This window comes from Rana temporaria, chromosome 2, assembly GCF_905171775.1.
Source record: "Rana temporaria chromosome 2, aRanTem1.1, whole genome shotgun sequence".
NCBI classification, from domain to species: Eukaryota; Metazoa; Chordata; class Amphibia; order Anura; family Ranidae; genus Rana; species Rana temporaria.
The window spans coordinates 36,160,502-36,173,461 of record NC_053490.1 but is presented as its reverse complement, the minus strand read 5'-3'; positions in this window follow the sequence as shown (position 1 = coordinate 36,173,461).

Genomic DNA, 12,960 nt, shown 5'->3' with positions numbered 1-12,960 from the left:
TTTTGTTTTGCAGGTTGTTGATCATCTATCAAAACTGTTGGAGAATGGGGCAGGATAGATAGTCAGGAATTTTTAATGTCGTAATGTATCACTGTGGATAATGTACAAAATAGTGTTTTAAGTTTTTATATTTGTCTTTTTTTATTCTATTTCTTTCCTTTTACTGTCAGAGCAGATTCAGGTCAGGTGTTCAGGCTTGAACACCAGTTTGTTGGACACTGAGGACAGTGTCTATTTAAGTGGGGGGAGTGTGTAGTGCCGGGTTACTTCCAAGTACCGGTGCTGGTCGAAATTTAAGGGATAATCAGAGTGTATGGACTCTGATTTCAATTTGCAATGTTTGGTTAGGGTCTCTGTTTCAGCTTGGCTGTACTGTGGGCTCATTCTGTTGTTGCTGGGGTGTTATCACACCCCAGGACGACAGCTGGCACCAGTGGAGTTGAGGCTTGGGTGCCTTTTTCCAGCAGCCAATCAGGAGGGAGTGTTCTCGCTGGGCATGCTGGTAGAGGGTACTTCTGGAACAGACGCAATTGAGGCAGGGTCTTCTTCTGGTGTGGCACCCACCTTCAGGGTGGCCACATCACGGCGCTCCGGCGCTATGGCCTACCTGGCCGGAGTGTGCGTGCTATGCAGTGTTCCTGGTTTCGGGCCTAAGTGGGTCCGGAGCATTTAAGCAGGACGGGACCCAGTGGTCGACTGGGTTCCCACTTTTGAAGATCCCAAGCGAGTGTAGCTGTTAAAGCAACAGTTTGAATACACATCAGATATCAATGGGAAAAAATATGCTAGATATCTATATTGATATGGACTGGGTAATGTGTTAAGAATGAAAGGATGGAAATGAAAATGATATACCTACAGAGAGCTGAATTCAAAGACACCCCGAATATCAAAGTGAATATCAAAGTGAAAAAACTATGCAGCAGCAGCATTTTGCTGAAATTTCATTGCAACAACTTAAAATGGTCCTCAGTAGTTTGTATGGCCCCAAGTGCTTGTATGCATGCCTGACAACATCAGGGCATGCTCCTAATGAGACGACGGATAGTGTCCTGGGGTATTTCCTCCCAGATCTGGACCAAAGCATCACTGAGCTCCAGAACAGACTGAGGTGCAACCTGGCGGCACCGGATGGACCGAAACATAATGTTCCAGAGGTGTTCTTTTGGATTTAGGTCAGGTGAGCGTGGGGGCCATTCAATGGTATCAATTTCTTCATCCTCCAGGAACTGGCTGCATGCTCTCACCACATGAGGCCGAGCATTGTCAGGCACCAGGAGGAACTCAGGACCCAGTGCAGTAGCAATGGGTCCAAGGATTTCATTCCAATACCCATTGGCAGTCAGGGTGCCATTGTGTAGCCTGTGCGTCCCTCCATGGATATGCCTCCCCAGACCATCACTGACCCACCACCAAACCGGTCATGCTGAACGATGTTACAGGCAACATATTGTTCTCCATGGCTTCTCCAGATCTTTTTTTTGTATTCTTTATTTATGGATATGCAGTATATAACAGTAACATGACATGACAGCATATTCCTGATAAAGGTTATCCATGTTAATATAATGGACAGTCAAGTACCATAGAATAATAATCATTCCAGACCCTGTCACATATGCTCAGGGTAAACCTGCTCTCATCTGTGAAAAGCACAGGGTGACAGTGGTGGACCTGCCAATTCTGGTGTTCAATGGCAAATGCCAATCGAGCTCCACAGTGCTGGACAATGAGCACTGGGCCCACTAGAGGACGTCGGGCCCTCAGGCCACCCCCATGAAGTCTGTTTCTGATTGTTTGGTCAGAGACATTCACAGCAGTGGCCTGCTGGAGGTCATTTTGTAGGGCTCTGGCAGTGCTCATCCTGTTCCTCCTTGCACAAAGGAGCAGATACCAGGCCATGTCAGCTCTCCTAAAGTAACTGCCTGTCTCCTGGAATCTCCTCCATGCTCTTCAGACTGTGCTAGGAGACACAGCAAACCTTCTGGCAATGACACGTATTGATGAGACATCCTGGAGGAGTTGGACTGCCTGTGCAACTTCTATAGGGTTCAGGCAGGGCCAGATTAAGAACATCATGGACCTGGTGCTGAGGATTTTGGTGGGGCCTTTTATAAATAATAAACAAAAATGCAAACAATTTTCTGTTATAACAAATTAAAAGAGAGAGAGAGCGAGAAAGAGAGAGGTAAGGGAGGGAGGATGAGATAGAAAGGGGGGATTAGACATGGGCGTCGTCAATAAATTTGGTTTGTTTCTTTCCGTATTAGCCGCTTATTCGTATTTCGTATCCGAAATTCTATTTGGATTTGTACGAAATACGAATTTTCGTTAGATTCGTAAAATGACTAACATTCGTTATGATGAATTTAAAAAAGCAAACGAATGTTCGTAATTGTTACGAAAAGTTAACGAACCTTAACGAAAATTCGTATTCAATCCAATATACATTTCGGACACGAATTACGAACAGGCTACAAACAAACCCGTCAGGAACTCGGCACAGAACAGGGATGGTGGGTGCCCCTCATAATGAGCACAGCACAGGGATGGTGGGAGCCCCTCATAATGAGCACAGCCCCAGGAGGAAGTCAGCACAGCACAATGACTCGACGACTGCCATTGGCTTGAAAACGAATTTTCGTTGAATGTTCCTTAACTTCATTATGAGGGGCTCCCACCATCCCTGTGCTGTGCTGACTTCCCGGGTTTGCTTATTCATCATAACGAATGTTCGTAATTGTTACAAAAAGTAACGAACATTCGACCCGTTCTGTAAGAAATTCGTATCAGAAATTCGTCAATGAAATTTCATCTTTCGTAAAATTCGGAAGCATAGCAATTTTGTATCAAACCACAAAGCTTCTTAAAAAAGATGCTTTTTAAACATAAACTCAAAATGTTCCTTTATATCTGCCCTATCCCTGCAATGGTTTAGCCCAGGCATAGGAATGGAGGTGTCCTCAGATGACCTGGCCTTGTATGACCCGGGGCAGTGGCATCAATGAATGTGTCAGCTGTCACATACTACACGACCCTGCCTAAGAGATGCACATTTTTTTTTAAGCAGATGCATGATTTGTATATCCTATGTGATATATATATATATACACACACACACACACACACACACACACACACACACACATACATACATACATATATATATATATATATATATATATATACACATACATATATACATACACACACACACACACACATATATATATATATACATATATACATACACACACACACCTACCGGACACTTTAATAGGTACACCTGTTCAAGTGCCTGGTAACACAAATTGCTAATTAGCCAATCACACGGCAGCAACTCAATGCATTTAGGCATCTAGACGTGGTGAAGATGACTTGCTGAAGTTAAAAACCGGGCATCAGAATGGGGAAGAAAGGGGATTTAAGTGACTTTGAATGTGGCATGGTTGTTGGGGCTGAGTATTTCAAAAACTGCTGATCTACTTGGATTTTCACACACATACTGATTTGAGATGATAGAAAGGCAACAGTACAGTACCACAGATAACCACTCATTACACCCAAGGTATGCAGAATACCATCTCTGAACCCACAACACATCGAACCTTGAAGCAGCAGAAGACCACACCGGGTGCTATTCCTGTCAGCTAAGAATAGGAAACAGTTTACTGTAAACAAAAAAAAAAAAAAAGGAATAGGAAACAGAGGGTGCTATCCGCACAGGATCACCAAAGTTGGACAATAGAACATTGGAAAAACGTTGCCTGGTCTGAGGAGTCTCGATTTCAGCTGCGACATTCAGATGGGAGGGTAAGAATTTGGCATGAACAACATGAAAGCATGGATCCATCCTGCCTTGTATCAACGGTACCAGCTGGTGGTGGTGTAATGGTGTGGGCATAGGCGTGCGCACAGGGTGTGCCTGGGCACACCCTAATCACAGATTGCACCGAAATATACTGCGTTAAATGTGCACTAACGCACAGAATAATACAGTATTAAATGGCACATAACAAACCAAAATATACTGTGTTAAACATGCAGTAATGCACTGAAATATACTGTGTTAAACTTGCACTAATGCACAGAAATATACTGCGTTAAATGTGCAGTAATACACTGAAATATACTGCGTTAAATGTACACTAATGCACAGGAATATACTGTGTTAAACATGCAGTAATGCACAGAAATATACTGCGTTAAACATGCAGTAATGCACAGAAATATGCTGCATTAATGCACAGAAATATACTGCATTAAATGTGCACTAATGCACAGAAATATGCTGCATTAAACGTGCAGTAATGCACTGAAATATATTGCGTTAAACATGTAGTAACGCACAGAAATAGACCCCTGATATTTCACCAAAGCTCCCTAACTACTGACACTGTTCACTGCAGTATTGACACCGTCCACCGCTCTGCTGACACCATCAGTATACTGTATATACACATGCAAATATGTTTGATCTTTGGGGTGCACACCCTAATGCAATAGGCTGCGCACACCTATGGGTGTGGGGAATATTTTCTTGGCACACGATTTTGGCCCCTTAAGCAATGTTTAAACACCACGGCCTACCTGAGTATTGTTGCTGACCATGTCCATCCCTTTATGTATACAGTGTATCCATCTTCTGATGGCTCCTTCCAGCAGCATAATGTCACCATGTCACAAAGCTTCAATCATCTCATCACTGGACAATGAGGTTCCTGTACTCCAATGGCCTCCACAGTCACCAGATCTCATCCAATAGAGAACCTTTGGGATGTGGTGTAATGGAGGAATGTTTCCAACACCTTGTTTAAACAATGTCACGAAGAATTAGGGCAGTTCTGAAAGCAAAAGGAGGTCCAACCTGGTACTAGCCAGGTGTACCTTGGTGAGTGTTTGTATATATATATATATGTATATATATATATATATATATATATATATACACACACACACACACTGCAATGTGAGAGTGAAATTATGGACTACGACTAAGCAACAATGATGTTGTGAAACGCGTTAGCTGTTTGTCCCACTTCTGTTGTCACATGAAGGTTGATTATTCATTACAATAAAGGTTTTTATCGGCGTGCGACTGTCCAGAATCCATTTCTTCAATATTGCTTGTGCGGAGCCTGCACCTGGCTTACACTTTGAGGAGGGTGTTTTCTTCAGTACACCACTTGGAGCGGTTCACCCTTTTATTATGGGCGAAACATCGGACAGGTTTTAACGCTATGATCACAAGAACCAAGGCAGTGCCTTTGATCGCTTATTGAACACTTTAAATATGTTTGGCTGCATAATAGAGCTGCGCGATTCTGGGTAAAATGAGAATCGCAATTTTTTTGTTTAGAAGATAGATCACGATTCTCGCGGCGTAACATCATCTTTCACATTAAACCAAAAAATTGGGCTAACTTTACTGTTTGTTTTTTTTTATTATTCATTTAAGTGTATTTTTTCCCAAAAAATTGCATTTGAAAGGCCACTGTGCGAATACAATGCGACATAAAATATTGTAACAATTGCCATTTTATTCCCTATGGTCTCTACTAAAATATATATATACACACACACACGTACTTTTTTGCGGTTCAAAGTAATTATCCAGCAAAAAATTCTGATTTTAACTTTGTATGGCCCGGTTCACACTTGTGCGAGTCCATAACGAATGCGATGAGTCAAAAACACTTTAAATTCGTATGTCATCCCTAAAGTCATCGTTTTCAATGACGGTCGCTCACATACATGCATTGCGATTTCTCTTCAAATTCCACCACGCGATTCTCCACAAAAAACATGAAGTACACAGGAAGATAACACCTTTTTTTTTTTTTTACACTACGATTTCATTGCCCAGAACATTAATCACAGCTATGTCCCACTCCTGAAATTCGCAGTAAAATTCGCACCTCAGAATGGACAAAAAAAATGGACCAAATTCACAGTGCATCAGTGTGAACCGGGCCTAAGAAACAAGTGTCAGAAAAAGGTTTGGACTTTAAGGCCCCTTTCATACATGGGGACCGTATGTCCGCATTTTCATCCATCCGTTTACGGATGAAAAGGGGACATACATTGATCCATATGAGATAGCGGGTGTCAGCGGTTGAACATCCGTTGATACCCGATCTCATCAGCGTCCACAATCCTTCGATTCCGCAGACGGAGGAAAATCCTATTTTTCCACCCATCTGCAGAGCGGATCGGGTGAACACGGACAGACGGTCCGTGTTCATCCGATGCCCCCCATAGGGGAGAGCAGATATTTGACATGGAGCGGTCCCTGCACAGTGCGCAGGGGACCGCCCTGTCATCTGCCGGCTCAGCGGAGCGATCCCCACTGAGCAAGCGGAGGTTCACGGAGCGGATCATCACAGATCCGTCCCGTGTGAAAGGGCCCCAAGTGGTTAAACTTACAGTATTTACACACAGAAGTTGTATCCCTTTGATCCAAGTACAACGAGTTACAATGTTAGTAAAAAACTAGTAGAGATGCCCTTTGTGACCCATGTCCCACTGTGATTCTCCTCTCCTGGCAGGGATGGACTGGCCATTGGGACTACAGGGAGTTTCCCGGTGGGCTGATGGCTCAGTGGGCCGGCTTCAGTGACAGGGGACTGCCGCCCCCCTCTGCTCCTCTCTCTCTCTCCCTTCCCGCAGTGCTCACCTCCTCTCCCTCCCCGCAGCGCTCACCTGGGGGGAACAGAGGGATGACAGAAGAGCATGGGGGAGGGGACAGACAGCTGACTCAACAGCTATGGCCTGGGAGATTCTCACTTCTGCCTAATCTTGTCCCATAAGGGGGAGCACCGAACTGATTCTTTGCCCGGGTGAAATAATGTCTAGCCTCCCCACTGGTACTGCCTATAAGAGTACCAGTACCAGCCGTTCTACTCTAATAAAGTAGAACGGCTAGTGGCAAGTGAAGAGGGAGAGGCGGCTTGGGTGGCCGGGAGTTGTCCGGCTGCCATGGGAGAGACCTGTCAAAGTGGGCCAGTCTGGATGAAGTCCAGGGCCAAATTTTTGTCCCAGCCCTGCCTCCCGGGGATTCTTATACTGCCGATTTGTATGGTTTGCCACAATATGTTTTTAATTGTACATCAATGTTATTGTCCTTTATCGATTTCATATTAATAAAATGTAGCTATTTTTTTTTATACATGTGTATTTACTTTTGACTTTACCCTCTTATCTGTACCACGATAGTCCTACTGCCCCCCCTTTTTGGAATTTTGGTTTGGGTACCAAAATAGTATTGGTCATGTGATCTCTCCTAACACTTTCAGATAGTCACCGATTGGCCAGCCCTTCAGAAGAGATCATGTGACTAATGTGCTGGCCGGTGGTTACATGACTGGCTCTGCATAGAGTCCATGAGTTGCAGGATGTTTTTGGTGGAGGGGGGGGGGAGAATGCTAACTCAGTATAGGTCTGCATTAATGGATACAAGTATTAGAGAAAGCTGAATTTACAAAACAAGGAGCTTATACATTGTCCAGAGGTGGGTCATTATGTACAATTTCAAAAGGGAAAAAAAAAAAAATAGAATCGTCCAGTTAAATTTCTAGAACCAGGCAATTGAAACTAATCCTCACATCCTGTAAATGTAATGTACTGTTCTAGTTTATGGTAAATAAAAATAAAAAAGGACATCAATGACTTAATCACAATAGTTAACAAAAGGGTCAAACAGCCATTCTATTTAAAGGCCATTCAGGGTCATGTGAGGTGACTGGAACTTCATTAGAGTCCAAACACTCAATGCAGACAAACTGTCATGAGCGCATACTGTATATAACAGGACCTCTGTTCCCTTAACCACTTCAATACCGGACACTTTTACCCTTTTACTGCCCAGGCCAGTTTTCAGCTTGCTGCCCTGTCACACATTGAATGATAATTGCACAGTCATGCAACACGGCACCTACAGGTATATGACATTTTTATTTTTTTCACACAAATAGAGCTTTCTTTTGGTGGCATTTAATCACCACTGGGCTTTTTATTTTTTGCCTTTTACAGATTTGCAAAACAAGGCGATTCCCTGTTCTGACAGGGGACATGTCAGATCTTCTGTTCCCATCGATCGGGAACAGTGATCTCCGTCATGTCCCTGCTAGCCCATCCCCCTACAGTTAGAGCACACCTAGGGAACAGTTAACCCCTTGATCGCCCCCTAGTGTTAACCCCTTCCCTGCCAGTGTAATTTTTAAATCGATCAGTGCATTTTTATAGCATCGATTAATGTAAAAATGTCACTGGCCCCCAGATTTGTCTGGCGCAATGTCGCTGTCCCGCATTAAAAAAAAACAAACAAACACACACAATCACAGATTGCCACCATAACTAGTAGTACAAACAGAATTTTTTATTTTTTTTAAAAAAGTCCCTAAATCTGTCCTATAGTTTGCAGATGTGATAACTTTTGCGCAAAATCAATATACGCCAATTGCGATTTTTTTTTTTTAAAAACAATATGTAGAATATATAAATCTGCCTAAACTGATGAATACATTTTTTTTTTTGGATATGTACCGTATTTATCGGCGTATAATGCGCGCCGGCATATAACGGACACCCCAATTTCAGAGGGAAGTTTCAGGAAAAAAAAAACTTTTTTAAATGTTGTGGTCAGTGTCCATCTGCAGCCCAATGTGTGCCTAAATGCAGCCTATGTGCCCCAGCTCCAGCCTAAATGCAGCCTATGTGCCCCATCTCCAGCCTAAATGCAGCCTATGTGCCCCATCTCCAGCCTAAATGCAGCCTATGTGCCCCATCTCCAGCCTAAATGCAGCCTATGTGCCCAGCCCCAGCCTAAATGCAGCCTATGTGCCCCATCTCCAGCCTAAATGCAGCCTATGTGCCCCAGCTCCAGCCTAAATGCAGCCTATGTGCCCCAGCTCCAGCCTAAATGCAGCCTATGTGCCCCATCTCCAGCCTAAATGCAGCCTATGTGCCCCATCTCCAGCCTAAATGCAGCCTATGTGCCCCAGCCTAAATGCAGCCTATGTGCCCCATCTCCAGCCTAAATGCAGCCTATGTGCCCAGCCCCAGCCTAAATGCAGCCTATGTGCCCCAGCCCCAGGCTAAATGCAGCCTATGTGCCCCATCTCCAGCCTAAATGCAGCCTATGTGCCCAGCCGCAGCCTAAATGCAGCCTATGTGCCCAGCCGCAGCCTAAATGCAGCCTATGTGCCCAGCCGCAGCCTAAATGCAGCCTATGTGCCCAGCCGCAGCCTAAATGCAGCCTATGTGCCCAGCCGCAGCCTAAATGCAGCCTATGTGCCCAGCTCCAGCCTAAATGCAGCCTATGTGCCCAGCTCCAGCCTAAATGCAGCCTATGTGCCCCTAAGTTTTATTTGAATAGATGCAGCCTATGTGCCCCTAAGTTTTATTTGAATAGATGCAGCCTATGTGCCCATTTGCAGCCTCACCTTCTCTCGTGGAGTCACAGAGCCGTCATCCTGTTCATTCGGCGGCAGTCACATACACAGTCCCGCCATCGGCATTGGACCAGCTCCTGTGATTGATAGAACACTGATCCAATGCCGATAAATACGGTATTATATGAAAAAATATATTTTATTTAAAATAAAAATAGTTTTCTTCAAAACGGTCACTCTGTTTATAGAGCAAAAAAAAAAAAAAACACAGGTTGGTGATCAACTACCACCAAAAGGAAGCTCCATTTGTGGGGGGGGGGGAGAAATGTAAATTTTGTTTGTGTACAGCGTCACACAATCGCACAATTTTCAGTTAAAGCGGCGCAGTGTCGTATCGCAAAAAATGGCCTGGCAATTAAGGAGGCAAATCTTTCCAGGCTGAAGTGGCTAAAGTAGTTGTAAACCCTCACATTTACTTAGTAAAGTGAACAGCCTCAGATGACACAAAGATAAAACAAATCCTCCTACATAGGTTTTACTTGTTTATCTGCAGTCTTCTCCTCTCCACATACCTTAAAAAAGGGCAGAACGCATTAAACTAAAATCTTTCTTCATCTATCAGCACAGAGGGGGGGGCAGAGAGGCTGCAGTTAAAGCGTGTGAAAGCCGATTGGAGGAAAGGAACACACAGCAGAAGAACAGTTTTCTGAATACCGGTCTGAGCTCATGTCCTTTCTTTCCCCGACACAAAACTCTCAAAAATGAATGGACAGAAACAACACCTCCCTCTCAGGTAAAACAGCTCCCATAGATACATGTCATATGTATTTAGCAGTTTGGCCAATTTGCCATAAGTTGGCTCAAAATATAAGCCCCTCCTACTGGTGAGATTTGGCTACACCCACAATTTGTCACCTATTTATTTTCCTCTGGGTACAGAAGGCTGACACACCCACCCCAGTCAAATTATTTTACGACCCTGAACAGAGAAGAGACTTGAGATTGGCAATTGGAGGTTGGAACAAACCTTACACTGACAGAGGTGCTTACAACGGTCTTCTCCAATGTTGGGTAAACTAAATTAGGTCTAAAGCAAAAAAAAACATTTTTTAAAGCCCAACTCAAGGCTCAGCTTAAAAGTACCCTGCACCAAAAAACAAAAAAAACACACACACACACACACTTCCAGGTATCTTCTTGTCTAGTGATGTCATGGGGTCTCTTTGCCCTCTTTCTCCAGAGATGGACAGATCCTAAATGCTGCCGACCACAGCACTACATAATGTGATGCCATGCTCTGATGCATTTTCAGGTGCATTCAGAGCAGAGGGTGGAGCCTTGACAACCTGGATACACAGAAAGACTAATGACATTGTCATGGATATGCAATAAAGTCTGGCAGCTTACCCGTCTCCATGTGTTCATTAGAGGGCTGACTCTCTTCCTGGCTGTCTTTTATCACCTTCCTCCCTGTATGACTCCACCCCAGGCCATCACAGGAAGCCTATATTAACCACTGCACTGCTAGTCTGCTTGGCTGTTCAACGGTGTTGTTAGCTTAAGTTCCTGTCTGCAGTGTGCTACGTTTACCTTCCTGTGTACCGTTTTTGTCTCGTCCCTGACTTCTCCTGTTTGCCTGTGACCCTGACCTTTTGCCTGTCCCTCGGTTACCCTTGTCTGCCTGTTGCTCTGACCTCGGCTTACCCATCACGATCGCTTGTTCTGGTTGCTGCTTCCCCTCTCTCCCTGCGGAGCGTGACCTAGGGGATCACAGGGGTCGCGACCTGGATCCAGCTGCAGCGAAGGCCATCCTCACCACTAGAGGCTCTGGTGAACACAAAGCTGGGTCTTAGACTCCGCGCCCTGGGGAATCTTGGGTTCACGCTTCCTCTCTGATTGCAGCAGTCGGCCATAGGGTTCACTACCCTGTGGTGCATACCTGACCCCAAACGGGGTGCACTTGTCACCTGGCCACAGGTGACCGGACAGACATGCAGCACTGGATTGGCGAGTGGCCAGAGCTACTTTTTTGGTTTTCAAAAAGCTGCCACTTTTTGGAATATTGCCTAAATTGGTATTAAAATTCATATGGAAAGAAAAAAAAAATGGAGGTTAGAACCCCTGTAAGGATACATTGCAGTCGCTCAAATATTATATGAGCCAAGCTTTCTCGCTTCCCTTAGTTCAGACTTGCCATAACCACACACACGCCAAACAAACGCGGTGAACAAAGCATTCATGTGCATTTAAACAGTCTTTAATGACAAAGTATAACTTATTACTAAAAGAAAACTGTAAATTTCCAATTTTTTGGCAGAAAAATAAGCAATGCAATAATTAAGCCAAAGCCTACGACGTTGCATAGTACATTTCATGTACATCTCCCTCTTTAGAATTTGATTGGCTCTTGCTCCATATAAAACAGCTTATGCAACTTGGAGAGCAAAACATAAAAAAAAAAAACACACACAGTACATACCTTTGCACTTTCTTTGCCAAAATCCTGGCCACAATTTAAAGAAAACCTGCACTGCAGGAAATATGGAGCCCAACTTCTCCATGTGAAAATGCTAGCTGCCTGGTTGTCATGTGGAGTTGATGGATTTAATATTACAAGGAACAGAATTTAAACTAAAAAAGGTATTCACATTAGGAGTCTCTCAAAAAAAAAAAAAAAAAAACAGAAAGCACAGGTATAATATAAAGTATGTATACTTCAGAGAGAAAAAGCGGCCCACTTCCAAATAACAAGCGCTCTTGGAGTAATTAAATGAATGGCAAAAAAAGAAAAAAAGTAAAAGAATATATGCACATTCAGTATAGTCCATCAAAAACATCTGGGTTGGTTTTCAAATGTTGAAGAGCAAAAATCATCCTTAGCGATCACATATGTTGATACCGATACCGCCAGAAATCACACCTCCAGGTATAAAAGAGGGGTGTGTGCAAGGAAAAACCCCCATCTTGGAAAAACTCTTACCAGAAAGAGCTTAATCACTGCGCATAAATGTTAGACCGTCTCTTTTCCCAGGAAACTCTGTGCCAGCCGATATAATTGCTCAGTTTAATCAAATTAAAGAAGTGAGATCGGACATAGTGCAATCTCGTTTTTGACAACTTAATACCACTTAGAACAAACCCCCCTTTAAGATGTACACTTGTAAAAAAAAGCATAAATCCAGACATATATCACATATAGCCAGCCACTAGAATTGGGCACCATACGGCATCTCCTACCACACTCGGCTCCGTCGTGAATGACGACACACATCAGGGTGGAGCCATACGTCAACTGTACCGACGTCAGCAAGTTCGTGGACACGGCAGGATACCTCCGCTGGTCAGACGAGCCGAGTGTGGTAGGAGACGCCGTATGGTACCCAATTCTAGTGGCTGGCTATATGTGATACATATCTGGATATGTGCTGTTTTTGTAAGTGTACATCTTAAAAAGGGGGGGGGGTTTGTTCTATTAAAAGTGGTATTAAAAGTTGTCAAAAACGAGATTACACCATGTCCGATCTTCCTTCTTTCATTTGATCAAACTGAGAGATTATAGCGGCTGGCA